This window comes from Zea mays, chromosome 5, assembly GCF_902167145.1.
Source record: "Zea mays cultivar B73 chromosome 5, Zm-B73-REFERENCE-NAM-5.0, whole genome shotgun sequence".
Lineage (NCBI taxonomy): Eukaryota > Viridiplantae > Streptophyta > Magnoliopsida > Poales > Poaceae > Zea > Zea mays.
Genome location: NC_050100.1, coordinates 136975009 through 136998339, shown reverse-complemented (window position 1 = coordinate 136998339; position 23331 = coordinate 136975009).

Below are 23331 nucleotides of genomic sequence, written 5' to 3'. Positions count from 1 at the left end.
GCTACAGCAAGAGGTGCACGCGCTACTTTATGAATTTCAACTAAACACTAATGAGAACTTTATGCTACCTAAGTCGTGTATGTTTATATTACTTAGGTTCACCAAAGAGGAAGGACAAAACATATCAAAGGCGAATCAGCAAGAAGAGCTATGTCCGAGTCAGTCCAGCGCTACAGAATCGTCCAGAAGAAATAGTCATATCTTTTGATTCCCACAAGCTATGAAGGCCCATAAGTACTTTTTGGAAAGCTCTTGAAGTCTAGTTTCCAATGCTTTTAAGGCCGACTTAATCAAATCTACCAGAAAGGCAGCCGACCTACTTTAGTGCTGACTGGTCAGAAGGTCAACAGTCTGTTTGATGACCAAGTTTTCCTATTAAACTACATCATTCTACGAAGTTTCATTAAGCATGCTATACATGGTGAGAAAGCTTATCAAGTCAGCTTTCCAACGCATCCAGCCCCACGTCGTTTGAAGATTCCTAAAAGACGTTATTGCCAAAACACTGAAGGCTACGCAGAAGTCAAACAGTCACACGGAAATCAGCTCTGCAGATCTCCCGAAGAGGCTCCTTCACATTAGCACGTGAAAATACTTTTGTTTCGTGTTTATACCTCGCTAAGGCTGGTTGTTACTAGTATAAATATCCCCCTATGTCTATGATGTAAGGCAGCTTTTGATAATCTAAAAAAACAGAACCCCTTTGTTCAGTTGTGTGCTAACAAATATTGAGAGTGATCTCTACCCCTTTGCTCTTGTGAATTCCTTCGCGGGATTGCAGAAGCGGCGGCTTCATCCGCTCCCAAGTGGTGCTCCTACTCCCTTCGAGGTCTCCTCGATTGATTGTAGGCTATGTTGGTTGGTTCTTTAAGAGTGTGGTTGAGTGAATCCTCGATTCAGGCTGTCGGTTAAAGACGGTCGTTGCCTTCGAGTTTTATTTGTCAGGTTGCACTAGTTATCGCTGCTTGCAGCAAGTTATCTTGGCTTCTTTGAAGCTAGTTATCGGAAGATTGATCCTACATCGTGAAGATCGGGCATCGTGATGCATCAGCTGATATACCAGTTTTACACTCTGCAGAGGTTGCACATCTTTACCCATAAGTCATGTTACCCATCTGCCAAGGGATCACGACTTCCCATACACCTCTACCAAGGCAACGAGACAGGGTAACACTATGATGCCTTTACAAAGTTCCACTAGCTTCAGAAAACCCGCTACGGTTTCTAGGAAGCTCCAATGCAGGGGTCCCTCGCCTAACCGCCATCGCAGCAAAATCAACCCAAGGACCTCTCTACACTTCCACTCCCCTACTGCCCTTGCCCTTTCGGGTAAGGTAGTCATCAACTAGCTTTCGTAATTAGTCAACCAAGGGTGTCCCATACCATACTTGTGGTAGCACTATTTTCCCGGGTGGTTCTCCATGTTCCAATTAACAATATGATCTTATCATGAACAGTAAATAAGAAATTGATAATAAAAGCCTGATCATGAATAATGTGTATCTCCATACCCAAATCCACATAAAGCAATAACAAGTACTACCCAAAAAGTTCAGTGGTAAACAAGGTATAATGATAGTCAAACTAGGGTAACATATTGGGTCCCATCAAAATTAACCTATGCAGATTATAATGATTAAAAGAAACATTATTGGGTAAATAGAAGTGATCAAGGGCACAGCTTGCCTTCAACGAGCTCCTGCTCAGCAGTCCCCACCTTCTCAGCAGTCTCCACCTGCTGATCACATGTATCCTCAGTGGCTTGCTCGTCTACTCGCAACAATACAAACAAGCATAGGATAGCAGAAATTAACATCACACCAAACAACAGAATAGAATGCATAATAATATTCTACGCGTTGTAACAAAATCGTAGGAACAAGAATCACTAAATTCGGAGTTACGGATTTCGTGTTATGATTTTCTGAAGTTATTAAGTGCTTAGTAGAGAGTAATTCAAAAGGGTAATTTTCATCTATGTTTCATAGTTAAATAGAGTTACTAGATGATATACAATATTAAAACAAAATTATTGCAATTGGAATGGATTAAAAAGGAGCTAAAATGAATTTTCTATGAATTAAATAATTTCTAGAATTATTTTTGCCTTAAAACTCATTTTTCTATAGTTATTTATTTAATTCCTCCGAGTTTTGGACTACGCAAAAGACTAAGACTCAGGTTAACCCGAGGTGTACTGCGGGTTAATTAGTGGTTTCCTCGGGGTTTCTTTAGCAAAAGAGACGCGGCGTAGGGGTATGGCGGTTTACTAGCCGTTGGATCAGGTCCGACCGCCACGATTAATTCACCCACGAGGTGAACCGATATTCAGCCTCGACCATTGGATCCGAGGGCAATGGCTCGGATTTTAATTATTCTATATCTATCCGTGTTCGCGGGATCAGAATCCGACGGCCCAGAGCACACTCCAGGATCGGTAGATCCCAACCTAATCGACACCGTCCGTTGTCTGATCGATGGATTGAGGGCATCCTCCTAGCCCGACGGTGCCCACGACGGCGCCAGAACTCCCCATGGTGGAGTACGTCGGTGAGCCCTCCCCCAATCCGCTCCAATTAGCGATTCTCGACTCTAATCAACCCTACTCGAAGCGGACGAGGTTGCGAACATGGGAGCACACACGTACCGGAGATGGTGACGACAGGGACCCTTCTCCATGGCCCGTGGTGGCTTGCGACGGTGGTGAATCCCGACTGTCGATTCCTGGAGCCCCGGATGGTTCCCCCGCACAACGACGCTACAAGTACGTGCGGCGCGGTCGAGTAATGGTCCCAGGTGCCAGAGATCGCCGCAGAGTCTTCCCCAGTGTGGCGCTGCCCGACCACGGCGATGGTTCTCCCGGGGCGGTGCATAGGGCTTCCCCCGGTGTTAAGGCGGTCTTGGATTTTAGATGCTAGTTTAGGGGGCTGGGGCGGATGGAGTCGTGTACATATACCCCGAGGCTGCTGGGTTCCACAGCACAAGGATCTCAGCCAGCGGGTACGACAGCGCCGAGCGGGTAAACACCCAGGGAGAACAGAGCGCTGGCACGTTGGGCCCCCCAGGGCAGTGACCCGAAGCCAGTCCGTGTGCCCGGCCCCAGACCCACGCGTGAGACACGGTGAGGAGCAAGCAGAGGCAAACCGAACGGTCCCACCTGTCGGCGTGACTTGCCAGGTTGGGCTGATGCGCGCGCACAACCGAAATTGGGTCGGGTATAGGTGGTTTGGGCCCATGCAGCATTTTATTCTTTTCTTTTTCTCTTTTCCTTTTCTTTTCTTTCCTTCCTTTTCATTTTTGAATTCTTAAATCTGAATCCAAATTCGATTGTGAATTTTGGACTTAAATTTAAATGCACAAATCCAAGCTGTCGACATGAAAAGACACATTTATTTATTTTTCTTCACATTGTAGATAGGGTTTTCCTTTCTTACTTCTGTTTCTTTTTTACATTATTTCCAAATTCTAGAATTTAAATTAGGTTTAATCCATAGTTCTCATTATCAATGTATCCTTATTAATATTATTATTTTTATCAAGTGCACAAACAATTAAACTCCAACATGATGCACATTTTATTGAAGAATTATTCATTTTAAATATGTTTCCTAATAGTTCTCATGGATGAGAAGAAATTACACATAAAATCTTATTCCTCTCTTTATTTTCCAAAGTTGGGTATTACAGGTGTGCACCGGACACTGTCCAGTGCCCAGGCTGAGCACCCCCCGAACCGGCCGGTCTCGGGTTTTCTGGGAGTCGCTCCGCTATAATTTATCGGATTGTCTGGTGTGCACCGGACATGTCTGGTGAGCCAATAGAGCAACGGTCAACTGCGTCCAATGGTCGACTGTGATGTCAGATGAACAATGAACAGTGCGCAAGTCAGAAGTCAGAGTTGCGAAATCAGAACGCATCGGACGGTCCGGTGCCGCAAGAGGACAAAGGACTTCAACGGTCAACCACTCCAAACCCCAACGGTCTGCTGACGTGGCAGGCACCGAACAGTGAACAGTGTCATGTCCGGTGCACCACCGGATTGTTGAGAGCACCTAGAGGGGGGGTGAATAGGTGATCCTGTAAAAACTTGAAACTTAATCCACAAAACTTGATTAGGAGTTAGCACAATTAAGCCAAGTGGCTAGAGAGGAGAACTTGCACAACACGATGACCACAAAGAGATCAACACAGAGATGGCACAGTGGTTTATCCCGTGGTTCGGCCAAGTCCAACACTTGCCTACTCCACGTTGTGGCGTCCCAACGGATGAGGGTTGCAATCAACCCCTTTCAAGCGGTCCAAAGACCCACTTGAATACCACGGTGTTTTGCTTTCACTTTACTATATCCCACTTGCGAGGAATCTCCACAACTTGGAGCCTCTCGCCCTTACACTTTGATGTTCACAAAGAAGCACTGAGTAAGGGAGGGATGAGCAACGCACACAAGACACGAAATCAGAGTACCAACACGCACACAAGTCACAACAAGAGCTCACAACACAACCCGACGAGTTCACAACTCAAATGGAGCTCTAGTTGCTATCACAAAGAATAAAATGCGCGGAATTGAAGTCTTGGTGCTTAGGAATGCTTAGAGAATGCTTGGTGTCCTCCTCAATGCGCCTAGGGGTCCCTTTTATAGCCCTAAGGTAGCTAGGAGCCGTTGAGTGCATTCCAGGAAGGCAATTCTTGCCTTCTGTCGCCTAGCGCACCGGACAGTCCGGTGCACCACCGGACACTGTCCGGTGCGGATCTCTTTCCTTATTAGGTGAAGCCGACCGTTGCAGTCTTGGAGCCGTTGGCGCACCGGACACTGTCTGGTGCACACCGGACAGTCCGGTGCCCCATCCGATCGTTGGCACTTGCCACGCGTCGTGTGCGGATCCTGCGGTCGACCGTTGGCCCGGCTGACTGTTGGCTCACCGGACAGTCCGGTGCACCACCGAACAGTCCGATGATTTTTAGCCGTACGCCGCCGACAAAGTCCCGAGAGCAGCAAGTTCGCAGATGCCAGCTTGGCGCACCGGACAGTCCGGTGCACCCAGACTGAGCAGACTCTTGGCTGCTTCGAGTCACTCTTTTTCAATTGCATTTTCTCTGATTCTAACACTTAGACAAACATGTTAGTACACAAAAACCAATGTACTAAGTCTAGAATCATACCTTTGTATTGATTTGCACCTTATCCATCATTTGACATAGTTTATCACTTAAGCACTTGTGTTGAACACTAAATCACCAAAATACTTAGAAATGGCCCAAGGGCACATTTCCCTTTCAATCTCCCCCTTTTGGTGATTTATATCAACACAACATAAAGCAACTAAAAGAAGTGCAACATCAATTCAAATGAGAACACAAATTTGTTTTGAATCAAATTTGGCATATATGGATCATTCTTTGCCACCACTTGGTTTGCTTTTGCAAATCAACCTCAATTTCCTATCTCTTCTAAGTCAAACACACTTGTTGAGACATACCAAGAGTTGTTCCAAGAGAAATTGATCAAAGATTTCAAAAACTCCCCCTTTTCCCATAATTAAGACTTCTCCCCACAAGAGACCAACTTTTGACAATAAGAGACAAACAAAAACTCTAACTCTACTTTTTCAAAATTCTCAAGTGGTAGCTGATCCATATCTTGCTTTGGCCTTATTTTCTCCCCCTTTGGCATCAAGCACCAAAACGGGATCAATCTTGGCCCTTTAACCCCATTGCCTCACCAAAATCTTCAACTAAGAGTAAAAAGGCAATAAGAGTATAGAGATGAACTTGGAATAAGTTTCTCTTTTCATCGGAGTGCAGTGGAAGTCTTGCATGGTCCAAGTCCACCTTTTCCCTTTCAAACCTTCTTTGAGACTAAATTAAGCAAACTCAAGCACACAGTTAGTCTCAAAGAGTCAAGTTGTAGCACATCTCCCCCTAAATATGTGCATCACTTGCAAATGGACTTGTGAGGTCCGGGGAGAGCTTGTACAACTTGAGCACCATAAATAAACAACAAAATGCATTAAGGAACATGATCAAGGCATAAAACACATGTATGCTATAAATCAATCCAGGTTCCGCGAATCTAAGACATTTAGCTCACTACGCAGCTTGCAAAAGGTCGACTCATCTAGAGGCTTGGTAAAGATATCGGCTAGCTGGTTCTCGGTGCTAACATGAAACACTTTGATATCTCCCTTTTGCTGGTGGTCTCTCAAAAAGTGATGCCGGATGTCTATGTGCTTTGTGCGGTTGTTTTAAACAGAATTATTCGCCATGCGGATAGCACTCTCATTATCACATAGGAGTGGGACTTTGCTCAGATTGTAGCCAAAGTCCCTGAGGGTTTGCCTCATCCAAAGTAGTTGCGCGCAACACTGTCCTGCGGCAACATACTCGGCCTCAGCGGTGGATAGGGCAACAGAGGTTTGTTTCTTAGAACTCCATGACACCAGGGACCTTCCTAAGAATTGGCACGTCCCTGATGTACTCTTCCTATCGACCTTACATCCAGCATAGTCGGAGTCTGAGTATCCAATCAAGTCAAAGGTAGACCCCTTTGGATACCAGATCCCGAAGCAAGGCGTAGCGACTAAATATCTAAGAATTCGCTTCACAGCCACTAAGTGACACTCCCTTGGATCGGATTGAAATCTAGCACACATGCATACGCTAAGCATAATATCCGGTCTACTAGCACATAAATAAAGTAAAGACCCTATCATAGACCGGTATGCCTTTTGATCAACGGACTTACCTCCTTTGTTGAGGTCGGTGTGTCCGTCGGTTCCCATTGGAGTCTTTGCGGGCTTGGCGTCCTTCATCCCAAACCGCTTGATCAAGTCTTGCGTGTACTTCGTTTGGGAGATGAAGGTGCCGTCCTTGAGTTGCTTCACTTGGAACCCAAGGAAATAACTTAACTCGCCCATCATCGACATCTCAAACTTTTGAGTCATCACCCTACTAAACTCTTCACAAGACTTTTGGTTAGTAGAACCAAATATTATGTCATCGACATAAATTTGGCATACAAAAAGATCACCATCACAAGTCTTAGTAAATAGAGTTGGATCGGCTTTCCCAACCTTAAAAGCATTAGCAATTAAAAAGTCTCTAAGGCATTCATACCATGCTCTTGGGGCTTGCTTAAGTCCATAGAGCGCCTTAGAGAGCTTACACACGTGGTCGGGGTACCGTTCATCCTCGAAGCCAGGGGGTTGCTCCACGTACACCTCCTCCTTGATTGGCCCGTTGAGGAAAGCGCTCTTCACATCCATTTGGAACAACCTGAAAGAATGGTGAGAGGCATATGCTAGCAATATACGAATGGACTCTAGCCTAGCCACAGGAGCAAAAGTCTCCTCAAAGTCCAAACCTGCGACTTGGGCATAACCTTTTGCCACAAGTCGTGCCTTGTTCCTTGTCACCACCCTGTGCTCGTCTTGTTTGTTGCGGAACACCCACTTGGTTCCCACAACGTTTTGCTTGGGACGAGGCACCAGTGTCCAAACTTCATTTCTCTTGAAGTTGTTGAGCTCCTCCTGCATGGCCAACACCCAGTCTGGATCTAGCAAGGCCTCCTCTACCCTGAAAGGCTCAATAGAAGAGACAAACGACTAATGCTCACAAAAATTAACTAATCAAGACCGAGTAGTTACTCCCTTGCTAATGTCACCCAAAATCTGGTCGATGGGATGATCCCTTTGAATTATCGCTCGAACTTGGGTTGGAGGTGCCGGTTGTGCTTCTTCCTCCATTACACGATCAACTTGTGCTCCCCCTTGATCACACGCCTCCTCTTGATGAACATGTTCATCGTCTTGAGTTGGGGGTTTCACCATTGTTGAGGAAGAAGGTTGATCTCGCTCATTTTGTTCCTGTGGCCGCACATCTCCAATCGCCATGGTGCGTATTGCGGCTGTTGGAACGTCTTCTTCATCTACATCATCAAGATCAACAACTTGCTCTCTTGGAGAGCCATTAGTCTCATCAAATACAACGTCGCTAGAGACTTCAACCAAACCCGATGATTTGTTGAAGACCCTATAAGCCTTTGTATTTGAGTCATAACCTAACAAAAACCCTTCTACGGCTTTGGGAGCAAATTTGGAATTCCTACCCTTCTTCACTAGAATGTAGCATTTACTCCCAAAAACTCGGAAATACGAAACATTGGGTTTGTTACCGGTTAGTAGCTCATACGAAGTCTTCTTGAGGAGGCGATGAAGGTAGACCCGGTTGATGGCGTGGCAAGCCGTGTTCACGGCTTCCGACCAAAAGCGCTCGGGGGTCTTGAACTCTCCAAGCATCGTCCTCGCCATGTCTATAATCGTCATGTTCTTCCTCTCTACCACACCATTTTGTTGTGGTGTGTAGGGAGCGGAGAACTCGTGCTTGATTCCTTCCTCCTCAAGATACTCCTCCACTTGAAGGTTCTTGAATTCGGACCCATTGTCGCTCCTTATCTTCTTCACCTTGAGCTCAAACTCGTTTTGAGCTCTCCTTAGGAAGCGCTTGAGGGTCCCTTGGGTTTCAGATTTATCCTGCAAAAAGAATACCCAAGTGAAGCAGGAAAAATCGTCAACTATAACAAGACCATACTTACTTCCTCCTATGCTTAGATAGGTGACGGGTCCGAAGAGGTCCATATGAAGTAACTCCAGGGGTCTTGATGTTGTCATCACATTTTTGGCATGATGAGAGCTTCCCACCTGTTTCCCTGCTTGACAAGCTGCACAAGGTCTATCTTTTTCGAAAGAAACATTAGTTAGACCTATCACGTGTTCTCCCTTTAGAAGCTTGTGAAGGTTCTTCATCCCCACATGTGCTAAGCGGCGATGCCACAGCCAGCCCATGCTAGTCTTAGCAATTAAGCATGTATCTAGACCGGCCTCCTCTTTTGCAAAAATCAACTAAATAGAGTTTATCGTCTAATACACCCTTAAAAGCTAATGAACCATCACTTCTTCTAAAGACAGACACATCTACATTTGTGAATAGACAATTATATCCCATATTGCATAATTGACTTACGGATAGCAGATTATATCCAAGCGACTCAACTAAGAATACATTAGAAATAGAGTGCTCATTTGAGATTGCAATCTTGCCTAAGCCTTTATCCTTGCCTTGATTCCCGTCACCGAATATGATTGAATCTTGGGAATCTTTATTCTTGACATAGGAGGTGAACATCTTCTTCTCCCCCGTCATGTGGTTTGTGCATCCGCTGTCGATAATCCAGCTTGATCCCCCGGATGCATAAACCTGCAAGGCAAATTTAGGCTTGGGTCTTAGGTACCCAACTCTTGTTGGGTCCTACAAGGTTAGTGACAATGTCCTTAGGGACCCAAATGCAAGTTTTATCTCCCTTGCATTTTGCCCCTAGTTTCCTAGCAATCACTTTCCTATCCTTTCTACAAATTGCAAATGAAGCATTGCAAGCATGATTTATTGTAGAAGGTTCATTTATTATTTTCCTAGAAACATGAACAACATTTCTTCTAGGCATGTGATTAATAACATTTCTCCTAGCTAAATTTCTATCATGCATAATAGAAGAACTAGAAGCAACCATGGCATGAGAATCAAAAGCATCATAACTTCTATAACCATTTCTAGGATGTCTCCTATCATGATACATGAAGGCATGGTTCTTTTGAGCACTACTAGCCATAGGGGCCTTCCCTTTCTCCTTGGCGGAGATGGAAGCCTTATGGCTTGTTAAGTTCTTGACTTCCCTCTTGAAGCCAAGACCATCCTTAATTGAGGGGTGTCTACCAATCGTGTAGGCATCCCTTGCAAATTTTAGCTTGTCAAATTCACTCTTGCTAGTCTTAAGTTGGGCATTAAGACTAGCCACTTCATCATTTAATTTAGAAATGCAAACTAGGTGTTCACTACAAGCATCAACATTAAAATCTTTGCACCTATTGCAAATCATAACATGTTCTACACAAGAGTTAGATTTACTTGCTTCTTCTAGTTTAGCATTTAAATCATTATTAACACTTTTTAAAGTAGAAATGGTTTCATGACAAGTAGATAGTTCACAAGAAAGCATTTCATTCCTTTTAACTTCTAGAGCAAGAGAATTTTGTGCACTAACAAATTTATCATGCTCTTCATATAAAAGGTCCTCTTGTTTGTATAGTAATCTATTCTTATCATTCAAGGAATCAATCAATTCATTAATCTTATCAATCTTAGTTCTATCTAATCCCTTGAATAAGCATGAATAGTCTATTTCATCATCATCACTAGACTCATCCTCGCTTGAAGAAGCATAAGTAGTATTGTTTCGAGTACATACCTTCTTCTCCTTTGCCATGAGGCATGTGTGATGCTCGTTGGGGAAGAGGGATGACTTGTTGAAGGCGGTGGCGGCGAGTCCTTCGTTGTCGGAGTCGGACGAGGAGCAATCCGAATCCCACTCCTTTCCAAGATGTACCTCGCCCTTCGCCTTCTTGTAGTTCTTCTTATTTTCCCACTTTCCACTCTTCTTTTCCTGGTCACTATTATTATCGAGACAATTAGCGATAAAATGACCAATCTTACCACATTTGAAACAGGAGCGCTTCCCCTTCGTCTTGTTCTTGTTGGGGTGCTCCTTGCGACCCTTTAGCGCCGTCTTGAACCGCTTGGTGATAAGGGCCATTTCATCCTCATTAAGCCCGGCCGCCCCAACTTGCGCCACCTTGCTAGGTAGTGCCTCCTTGCTCCTTGTCGCTTTGAGAGCAATGGTTTGAGGCTCGTGGATTGGGCCATTCAATGCATCATCCACGTATCTCGCCTCCTTGATCATCATCCGCCCGCTTACAAATTTCCCAAGAATTTCTTCGGGCGACATCTTGGTGTACCTAGGATTTTCACGAATATTGTTTACCAGATGTGGATCAAGTACAGTAAAGGACCTTAGCATTAGGCGAACGACGTCGTGGTCCGTCCATCACGTGCTTCCATAGCTCCTTATCTTGTTGACGAGGGTCTTGAGCCTGTTGTACGTCTGTGTTGGCTCCTCCCCTCTTATCATCGCAAATCTCCCGAGTTTGCCTTCCACCAACTCCATCTTGGTGAGCATGGTGACGTCGTTCCCCTCATGTGAGACTTTGAGGGTGTCCTAGATCTGCTTGGCATTGTCCAAGCCGCTCACCTTATGGTACTCGTCCCTGCACAATGAGGCTAACAACACAGTAGTAGCTTGTGCATTTTTATGAATCTGTTCATTGATAAATAAAGGACTATCTGAGCTATCAAATTTCATTCCACTCTCTACTATCTCCCATATACTAGGATGGAGAGAGAACAAGTGACTACGCATTTTGTGACTCCAAAATCCGTAGTCCTCTCCATCAAAATGAGGAGGTTTACCAAGTGGAATGGAGAGTAAATGAGCATTGGTACTTTGAGGAATACGAGAATAATCAAAAGAGAAGTTTGAATTAACCGTCTTCTTTTTCTCATAGTCGTTGTCGTCGTCCTTTTGGGAAGAAGAGGATTCGTCGCTGTCGTAGTAGACTATCTCTTTGATGCGCCTTGTTTTCTTCTTCCTCCCATCTTTTCTTTTGTGGCTTGAGCCCGAGTCAGTAGGCTTGTCCTCCTTTCGATCATTGACAAAGGACTCATTCTCCTTATCATTGACCACCATCCCCTTGCCCTTAGGATCCATCTCTTCGGGCGATTAGTCCCTTTCTTGAAGAGAACGGCTCTGATACCAATTGAGAGCACCTAGAGGGGGGTGAATAGGTGATCCTGTAAAAACTTGAAAATTAATCCACAAAACTTGATTAGGAGTTAGCACAATTAAGCCAAGTGGCTAGAGAGGAGAACTTGCACAACACGATGACCACAAAGAGATCAACACAGAGATGGCAAAGTGGTTTATCCCATGGTTCGGCCAAGTCCAACACTTGCCTACTCCACGTTGTGGCATCCCAACGGACGAGGGTTGCAATCAACCCCTTTCAAGCGGTCCAAAGACCCACTTGAATACCACGGTGTTTTGCTTTCACTTTACTATATCCCACTTGCGAGGAATCTCCACAACTTGGAGCCTCTCGCCCTTACACTTTGATGTTCACAAAGAAGCACAGAGTAAGGGAGGGATGAGCAACGCACACAAGACACGAAATCAGAGTACTAACACGCACACAAGTCACAACAAGAGCTCACAACACAACCCGGCGAGTTCACAACTCAAATGGAGCTCTAGTTGCTATCACAAAGAATCAAATGCGCGGAATCGATGTCTTGGTGCTTAGGAATGCTTAGAGAATGCTTGGTGTCCTCCTCAATGCGCCTAGGGGTCCCTTTTATAGCCCTAAAGCAGCTAGGAGCCGTTGAGTGCATTCCAGGAAGGCAATTCTTGCCTTCTGTCGCCTGGCGCACCGGACAGTCCGGTGCACCACCAGACACTGTCCGGTGCGGATCTCTTTCCTTATTTAGCGAAGCCAACCGTTGCAGTCTTGGAGCCATTGGCGCACCGGACACTATCTGGTGCACACCGGACAGTCCGGTGCCCCATCCGACCGTTGGCACTTGCCACGCGTCACGCGCGGATCCTACGGCCGACCGTTGGCCCGGGTGACTGTTGGCTCACCGGACAGTCCGGTGCACCACCGGACAGTCCGGTAATTTTTAGCCGTACGCCGCCGACGAAGTCCTGAGAGCAGCAAGTTCGCAGATGCCAGCCTGGCGCAGCGGACACTGTCCGGTGCACCACCGGACAGTCTGGTGCACCCAGACTGAGCAGACTCTTGGCTGCTTCGAGTCACTCTTTTTCAATTGCATTTTCTCTGATTCTAACACTTAGACAAACATGTTAGTACACAAAAACCAATGTACTAAGTCTAGAATCATACCTTTGTATTGATTTGCACCTTATCCATCATTTGACATAGTTTATCACTTAAGCACTTGTGTTGAACACTAAATCACCAAAATACTTAGAAATGGCCCAAGGGCACATTTCCCTTTCAACTGTCCGGTGTGCCCATCGACACAAATGACTAGAATAGTGGTTGGGGCTATAAATACCCCCAACCACCACCATTCAAGCCATCCAAGTTTTCTGAACTCCACATTCAATACAAGAGCAAAAGCCTACACTCAAAGACACATTCAAAAGATCAAATCCTCTTCAAGCCTCAAAATCAACTCAATTCCTTAGTGACTTGAGAGAGGGTGTTTTGTGTTTCTTTTGTTGCTCTTGTTGCTTGGATTGCTTTCTCCTTCCCATTCTAAATTTTTCGAAGTGCTTTGTAAAGCTAGCAAGAGACACCTAAGTGTGTGGTGATCCTTGCGAGGTCTTAGTGACCCAAGTGATTAAGGAGAAGCACTCAACCGGTCTGTGTGACCGATTGAGAGAGGGAAAGGATTGGAATAGACCCGGCCTTTGTGGCCTCCTCAACGGGGACTAGGTTCCTTGGAACCGAACCTTGGTAAACAAGTCACCGTGTTCATTTGTGTTGATCTCCACTTGATTTTTCCCCTTCTTTTCTCTCTCTAAAAGTTCTCTTACTCATATTGATTTGAGTTGGCTCCCAAAGTTATCTGCATTGATTGAGCAACTCCTAGCAAGTAGAACTATTTTCCGCACTCCAAATTATATTTAACACTAACCCCCGGGCATAGTGTGTTAAGTTTATAATTTTTAGGTTTCGCCTATTTACCCCCCCTCTAGGCGACTTTCAATTGGTATCAGAGCCTGATGCTTCATTAGAGTCTAACAACTTGAAGTAATGTCGGGAGAACAAGCTAAGAGGGAGATGGTCATCGGCGAAAAGCCCTTAGTTTGCTTATCATATATTGGAATGCTTGTTATGATGGACATGTAATGAAGTTGGATCTTTGTAATGATTGTCATCAAGGTGTGGGTATCCCCTGCAACTTGGTGTAGTTATTAATAAAGTCAGTTATTTAGTTGGGTAATCCATTTATTTCCACTTTCCTCTTTATCTGAGAAGCTATCAGTGAAGATGATCATTTGTTTAGTGCTATGAAGAATTCCATATATCTTTTCTTATGCTGAAAGACTGCAGAGTCAGATATGATGTGTGTGTGCTTTCTACAGATGTCTGAGAACAGGCACAGAGGTGCAAGGCGTGCTCAGCCGGAACAGCAGGCACCCCAAGAGGATGCAGCCCAACAGCAGCAGTTGCCACCGCCACTCCCAATGACAGTTGAGCAGATGTTCATGTTGCAAACTCAGGCAGTTCAGGCAATTAGCCAGACCTTAGCAGCGATGCAGCAGGTGCAGCAGCAGCCACCCCCACCTCAGCCTCCAGTGCAAGTCTAGATGCCACATGTGCCCAGAGACAAGCGGGCAGAGTTCATGAGGGGTCATCCCCCTGTCTTTGCCCACTCTGCTAATTCCATGGACGCGGAAGATTGGCTATGTACCGTGGAGCGTGAGTTGCACACTGCTCAGTGCAACGATCGTGAGAAGGTGTTGTATGGTCCCCGACAGCTGAGGGGAGCAGCGTAGTCTTGGTGGGAGTCTTACCTCGCCACCCATGCCAACCCTAAAGCCATCACTTGGGAGGAGTTCAGGGACAACTTCCGTCGCTACCATGTGCCCGAGGGACTGATGATAGTGAGGAAGGAGGAGTTTCTCGCCCTGAAGCAAGGTCACCTGTCCGTCAGTGAGTACAGGGATAAGTTTCTGCAGTTGTCACATTATGCACCAGAAGACGTCAACACGGATGCTAAGAGGCAGTACCGCTTTCTGAGAGGATGGTTGATCCCCTCCACTACCAGCTAATGAACCACACTTTCTCCACCTTCCAGCATTTGATTGACAAGGCAATCATGACTGAAAGGAAGCATCGGGAGATGGAGGATAGGAAGCGCAAGATTGGTGGACCTCAGGCCAGGAGTAGCAGCTGTCCCCGCTACTCAGGCAACTCACCCCAGCAATTCAAGCAAGGTCACCATCACCAGCGTCAGCATCAGCACCAGTACTAGAGGCAGTTTCCTCAGCAGCAGCAGTACCGTCAGAGCACCCACCCTGGAGGAAATCAGTACCAGCATCAGAACAACCAGGCAGCTCGCCTTCCTGCCCCAACACCTAACCAGAATGGCCAAGCAGCCCCAGCTAGGGGTGGTAACGGGCCATTTAATTTAGCCTAGCAAATTTACGGATCGAATCAAGTTAGGGCCGGATCATAAAACAATACAATTTTGAACTAACAAAATAAAGGGCTTTGTTGGTTTGTGAAGCAATTATTGAGGCCATGATCCATTACCACCCCTAGCCCCAGCGCAAGTAGAAGGTCGTGCAGCTTCTACTATGGAGAACAAAACCACTGGGCGAAGAACTGTCCAAAGAAAGCAGCTCAGCAGCCACCAGTAGTCAATGCCCTAGCAAGACAAGGAGCACCACAGCAAGCACCAGGAGTCCATGGCCAGGCCTACAACCGTGGAAAGGTGAACCACCTGGAGGCCGAAGCAATCCAGGATGCTCAGGACGTGGCAGTAGGTATGTTTCCAGTCGAATCCTACCCAGCAAAAGTATTATTTGATACTGGTGCCACACATTCTTTTGTTTCTACATCTTGGGTAGAATCACATAACATCCCCATAGAATCAATGATCCCGCCTTTAAGAGTTAATTCAGTTGGGGGGAAAGTTCAGTCTGATAGGATTTGTCCGAATCTAAGGATTGAAATAAGGGGGTAGACTTCCCCACTAGCCTAGTAGTAATGGGAATTCAAGGGTTAGATGTCATCCTAGGGATGAATTGGCTACACAGAAATCAAGCCACCGTCAGTTGTGACAAGAGAACAGTTAAGTTGGTGTCCCCATCCGGAAAGGAAGTAGTAACCAAGTTGTACTTGCCTAAACTACAAGAAGGAGCCTATCACCATTTATCAGTAGATGACAAAGAGTCCAATCCGATTGAGACAATTAGGATTGTGTCAGAATTCCTCGATGTATTCCCTAAGGAGTTACCAGGCATGCCACCTGAAAGGAAAGTTGAATTTGCCATAGAGCTTATCCCAGGCACCGCCCCTATTTCCATGAGAGCCTATCGATTGTCTGGACCAGAGTTGGTGGAACTCAAGAAGCAAATTAATGAGTTGTTGGAGAAAGGTTATATCAGACCAAGTACCTCACCTTGGGCAGCCCTAGTGTTATTTGTAGAGAAGAAGGATGTGCATTGATTACAAAGCTTTGAATGAAGTCACTGTCAAGAACAAGTATCCTCTGCCTCAAGTTGAAGATCTATTTGATCAGTAGAGAGGAGCCAGTGTGTTCTCAAAGATAGATCTGAGGTCAGATTACCATCAGCTCAGAATCTGACCTTCAGACATACTGAAGACCGCATCCATCACCAAGTATGGACTATATGAGTTCATGGTTATGTCATTCGGATTGACGAACACACCAGCTTACTTCATGTACCTGATGAACAGTGTGTTCATGGACTACCTCAACAAGTTCGTAGTGGTGTTCATTGATGATATTTTTATATATTCCTAGAATGAGCAAGAGCATGAGGAACATTTGAGGAAGGTACTTCAGAGGCTACGAGATTGTCAACTGTATGCCAAGCTTAGCAAGTGCGAGTTCTGGATCAGTGAAGTTCTGTTCTGAGGTCATATTATAAACTGAGATGGACTAGCTGTGGATCCAAAGAAGATAGCAGCGATTCTAGACTGGAAAGCACCAAAAGATGTCCGAGGAATCAAGAGTTTCATTGGAATGGCCGGGTACTATCGGCGTTTCATTGAAGGTTTCTCCAAGATTTCCAGACCTATGACATCCTTGCTAGCAAAGAAGGTTGAGTTCAAGTGGACCCCAGCGTGCCAAGAATCATTTGAGATGTTGAAGCAGAAGTTGACAACAGCACCAGTGTTGGTTCTACCAGATGTTCACAAGTCATTCTCAGTATATTGCGATGCTTCATACACTGGACTGGGATGTGTGTTAATGCAGGAAGGGAAAGTAGTGGCATACTCGTCTCGACAGTTGAAGGTTCATGAGAAGAATTACCCCACTCATGATCTGGAGCTAGCAGCAGTGGTTCATGCACTGAAGACCTGGAGACACTATCTTTATGGGCAAAAGTGTGATATCTACACGGATCACAAGAGCCTGAAGTACATATTCACTCAGTCAGAGTTAAACATGAGGCAGCGAAGATGGCTAGAATTGATCAAAGATTATGAGCTAGAGATTCATTATCACCCAGGCAAAGCAAATGTGGTTGCAGATGCTCTGAGTAGGAAGAGTCAAGTGAATATGTTGGCCGCTCACCTGATGTCGTTCGAGCTAGCAAAGGAATTCGACAGGCTGAGTCTCAGATTTCTAAACAACACTCAAGGAGCGACAGTTGAGCTAGAACCCACCCTAGAGCAAGATATCAGGAAGGGTCAAAAGGATGATGAGAAGATCAACGAAATCCGGCAGCTGATCATAGATGAGAAAGGTCGAAATTTCTATGAAGATGCAGAAGGAGTGATATGGTTCAAGGATAGGATGTGCGTTCCCGATATCAAATTGATCCGAGAACTAATTCTCAAGGAAGCTCATGAGATAGCATATTCTATACACCCTGGTAGCGAGAAAATGTACCAAGACCTGAAGAAGAGATTCTGGTGGTACGGTTGAAAAGAGAGATAGCAGAGTATGTGGCCCGATGCAACAGTTGTCAAAGGATTAAGGCAGAACATCAGAGGCCCGTAGGTTTGTTGCAGCCATTGCAGATTCCTCAGTGGAAATGGGATGAGATTGGGATGGACTTTATAGTCGGTCTGCCCTGCACTCGAGCTGGTTATGACTCCATCTGGGTAGTAGTGGACCGTTTAACAAAGGCGGTCCATTTCATAACATTTAAGACCACCTATAACAGTGTGGTGTTGGCAGAATTATACATGTCTCGGATTGTGTGCTTGCATGGTATTCCAAAGAAGATAGTATCGGACAGAGGCACCCAGTTTACCTCTCACTTTTGGCAGCAACTACATGAAGCTTTGGGTACTCACTTTCAATTCAGTTCAGCTTACCACCCACAGACATATGGTTAGACTGAAAGAACCAATCAGATTATCGAAGATATGTTGAGAGCTTGTGCTTTGCAAGACAAGTTAGGTTGGGACAAGAGGCTACCGTATGCAGAATTCTCCTACAACAACAGCTATCAAGTCAGTCTGAAGATGTCACCATTCGAACCGCTTTATGGGAGGAATTGCAGAACTTCGTTGCATTGGGACCAACCCGGCGAAAGACAGGTGTTCGGTCCAGAGATTTTGCTTGAAGCCGAAGAGAATATCAGGATGGTCCGAGAAAATCTGAAGGCAGCGCAGTCCAGGCAGCAAAACTATGCTGACACCAGAAGAAGGGAACTCAGATTTGAAGTGGGAGACTATGTCTACTTGAAAGTGTCACCCATCAGAGGAACCAAAAGGTTTGGAGTCAAAGGCAAGCTAGCCCCTCGCTATGTCGGGCCGTATCAGATTCAAGCAAGACGTGGAGAAGTGCTTATCAACTCAGCTTACCAGAAAATTTATCCGTTGTGCACGATGTGTTTCACGTGTCTCAGTTGAAAAAATGCTTGCGAGTACCAGAAGAGCAGTTTCCAACGGAAGACCTTGAAGTTCATGAAGATATGACATACATTAAGAAGCCAACGCAGATTCTGGAGACAGCAGATCGGGTCACTCGGAGGAACACCATCAGGATGTGCAAAGTCAAATGGGGCCATCACTCAGAAGAAGAAGCAACCTGGGAAAGAGAAGATGATCTGAGAGCCAAATACCCTGAACTCTTTGCTAGCCAGCCCTGAATCTCGAGGGCGAGATTCTTTTAAGGGGGATAGGTCTGTAACACCCTGAGAGCCAAATACCCTGAACTCTTTCTTATTTATCATCCAAAATCAGGTGTTACTCTTCTCTATCTCACTCTAGTTTCTCTCCCTATCTTCCTCTTTTGATTAGGGTTAGTTTAATTAGTGAGGGATTATTTATTTTATTTTGCCCAAAACAGATGAGTCATGAAATGTTGCATCATATTGAAACTAAATATTCTTTGAATTGTTGCACATGTTTGATTTGGTTTGAATTTGAAACTTGATTTGAATTTGAATTGAAAATCCTAGAGAAAATAAATAGAAAAGCAAATAGAAATTCCCTGGAAATAGAAAAAAGCCAATCTGGCCCAGTTAGCCCAAGTCGGCCCAACTTGCGCGCACGCCCGCGCCCGCCCGCGCGCTCACTTCCCCTCTCCCTCTCGCTGCTCTGTGGGGCCGAGCTATCGGCGCCGATCCTTTCCCTCCGCGCCCGCTCTCTCTCTCTATCCCGCCGAGCCCACCTATCAGTCATCCCCAACGTCCCACTCATGATCCCCCTCCGTGGACACGCCCACGACCGCGCGTTCTCCGGCCACGTCCTCGTGCCCGCGCCTCTTTTGAGCCCCACGCCCTGCTCGCCCACCTCCCCTCTCTCACTTGCGCCCTCAGCCAAAACCCCTCGCCCTCTCTCTCGCTCTGCGCGCGCGACCAGAGCCCTACCACCGCCCACCGACGTCTGCCACTCGTTCTATGGTCGCCGTGGAACTCCCCACCGCGTTTGTTGCCCCGGTAAGCTCCACCCTATCACCTGCCACCTCGAACACCCCTCAGTTCGCCCCTAATCCCTCTAGTCCTCCCAGTCCGCGCTCATCGGAGATCTTCCTGTGCAGCCGGAGCTCCGCCACCGTCGCCCCGTCATGTCCCTGCGCCACCGTTGTTGCATCGTGACTCCAGCGCTTCCCCTCGAGGTGAGCAACCTGCCCGCGCCCTTAATTTGGTTGTTACTACCCTGGTTAGCGCGTGATTGTTCGCCGGAGTTGCTCCGCGCCGCCGTTAGCCCGCCTCGCCGTGTGCAGCGCCCTCTGGTGCTCCCGCGCAAGCGTGATGCCCATGGCCGAGTCCGCCAGACCGCCCTAAACGTGCCCGAGCTAGTCCCCAAGCCTCTAGAGCCTCGCCGTGGCCAGCCCCCTCATCTCCAGTGAGCTCTCGCCGCGGGATCGAGCGGCGCCACCGTGCCTGTGTCCGCCCCCAGCGTTAGATCTCGGGCGTCCGTCCAAGATCGGGCGGTTTAGATTTGACCAGAGCGGATCTGATCGCAGCCCTGCGATCCAGATCCAACTGCCCTTTGTGGCGGAACCGCCCGAATTATTCCAGCTTAAGTGCCCAAGTCGCACCCTTAAGGGCAGCAACACACTTAAACAGGAATAACCCGTCAGTCCCTCGGATCTAGTCCGACGAGGCCACTTACCAGGATCGAATACCACTAGCTCACTCGAAGGTGAGGCACAGAGAAATACAATAAAGCATAATACCACAAGTTTAATAAGTATCAATAGTGATTACATTATCGGAGTTTCAGAAATAATAACCATAAATTTTAGTGCAGCGGAAATAACTAACGAAGAAGAACCGAGTAACATGGCGAAGCCTGGCCACACTACTCCTCCTGGTCCTCTCCCGCGGAAGAAATAACCCACTCGACCATCTATCCCGGTGGCAGGGATGAAGGCCAAGTCACACCATCAACCAGAACAAGGAGGTACCTGCAAAAATTGTGCCACAAGCAAGGCTGAGTATACTAATACTCAGCTAGACTTACCCGGTGTGAGGAGTCTACTCCTCTACCTCTAGACATGCAGCTGTTTGGCTGTGGGGTTTGTTTGCCAAAAGCACTAGCTGAGTCTAAAATCAAGTTTTAGCTTTTCAAGTTTTAGTATGCTCCTTTTTAAACTAGATGAGTACCTAGCTACTCATACATGGTATCAAACATTTTTAAGCAATCAACCTTTTTGCCAGTCAACTCATTTCCACTTATTACTCAATGTAGCAGCATGGATCAAGTAGTCTCATTAGCTGCGAGAAGCAGACGATTCGAATCGAGTTTTTAAACCTTGCAAGGTAAACCTAAACACATGACATGCAGGGGCACTCCGTCCCCACACACATCAACCGTCCCCATCGATTCCCCGTCAGCAGATCAGGGCTCACCGCCTTGGCGTACAATGCCTCACTGACCCCGACTGCCGTCGTGCTGTGACCGCACTTGTACCCACCATAACCGGAATGGGAGACCACGTCTCAGGTCACGTGAGGGGCAAAGTCTACTGCCAGGTTCAATCAGGTACTAGGCTTACCGATTTACCATATTTCTCGGTATGTGGTTAGTACGTTCAAACGCTTGACTCACGGTACCACACCTTAATCCTTATTCCAATTTCCATCTCGTAGACAACTAATCCCCATGGATTGTTGTCCACAGACCAACATCATTATGATAAGAAAGTGGATACAACCAATTCCTGACCTCGCGCGAGTGCTAGAAAAATCACTCGACTTCTACCGAGATCCCTAATTAGTAAAGCAGCTACTCGACCTAGCATACTAGTATCCATCTCAATAGGAATCCTGAGTTCATGCAACTAGGGTTTCAGTCAACTCCTACACTTAAGTGCACAGTACAAGCCTACAAACATTAAGTGCAGTAAAATAGCATATATAACGGTTATGCATAAAACCGGGGCTTGCCTTTTAATTTGACACTTAGATAGTGTTTGCTGGGGGAGGTACTCGCTTGGCGAGCATCCATTGATTAGGTCCATCCTTCCTTGGGTCATCCACCGACTGCATCTTGTGGGTGGCACCACATCACTTGCACGATCGTCATCTCTCGGTCCTAAATGAGATGCAAGGTGCATATGTATGAATATAATGAAAAATAGCACAAGATACTTTAAGTACACGCTTAGCGAATTAAACACTAGTAGTGAGACATCACAAGCAACCACACCCACTAGCGTTAGCTAACTACATATCGTCGAGCGCACAACATTACACCACTAAAAAGACGACAAACATTTTGGGTATTTACGCAACACAATACTACATCACAATTAACTAGAGAAAGAAACGTATAAAAACATGACATATATATTATCTCAAGCTTAGCCATGGTAATTCTATATGAATTTAGTGTTAACCAACCATTTTTAGCCAAAAAGGGTGAACTAACAATCAATTGAGCACATGCAGATTTTTAGGACAGCAGCACAGCAGCTACTTGTTCTAATCATAACTTTTCAAATATTAATGCAAAAATAGTAAACTATGACTTTCTGGAAAGTTTAGAAAGTGCTCTACAATTTTGGTATTTTCATCACAACATGATTCAACACTTAGCAAAGTCAAAAGGTGTCAACACAACAGCGCTGTCCAGATTGGACAGATTCAGACTTATGACTTTAAAAATTCATAACTGAAGATTCAGACATCCAAACAAAGTGATCCTAGACTTTCTGGAAAGCTAATTAAATGTTCTACAAATTATTTATAAACATCACTGGCTGGTTTAGCATGTATTAAGGGTAAAATATACTATGAAGGCTGTGCTGTCCAAAACTGGACAGATTCAGTCTTCACACTTCAAACACATGTAACTTAGTCTTCAGACCACCAAAAATAGTGATCCAAGACTTTTTGAAAAGCTTGGGAAAAGTAATACATAACTTTTATAATCACCAAGAAGTGATTCCAGGTTTAACTAAATCAAATATTACAGTTTTCGAAATCTGTTCTGACGGTGGACAGAACACAACAACCAGTCTGTAAAATTCATAACTCTTAAACCGTCAGGCCTATAGTTATGAAATTTTAACACAAGCAAGATAAGAAAAGCCTCTACAACTTTCTTATAATTGACAAACACTGATTCTAACATTAACTTAAGCAAACAATGCAGTTTCTGAAATCTGTACAGAATTTGGACAGATTCAGTTACTGAATTTCTAAAAAGCACAACTCTTAAACGGTCAGACCTATGGCTGTCATATTTTAACACCAGCAAGATAATAAAGTTATCTACCACTTTTCTATAGCACATATCTACAGAAAATACAATTTTATTCATCAAACATACAGCACAACTAAAACAGCGCGTGCAGTCCAAAACAACAATCAACAAATTTCAGCTCACATATAATTCAAGAATCGCCATGTTTTTAGAGACTTGAATTATTCTAACACTTTACCATTTGTTAGAGTTAAATTAATCAAATGAGGACTAACAAGTAGACTCACTAATTTCCATCCAAGTTATTTCGCGCGCTAGAACTAACATACACATTTAATCAACGCATTCACCACAATCATCAATTTCGGCATACATGTATATCAAAGTGCTTTTCACCCACTAGTTTGCATTTTAGTTTAGACACCACATGAGCACTACAGATTTTTACCCGCGATCATAACCATGCGCATTTAGACTACAACAAGTAAATCACTGCGACCACGAGCTTAACTCAAAATCATCTAACAAGTCGGCTAGCCAGAGTAA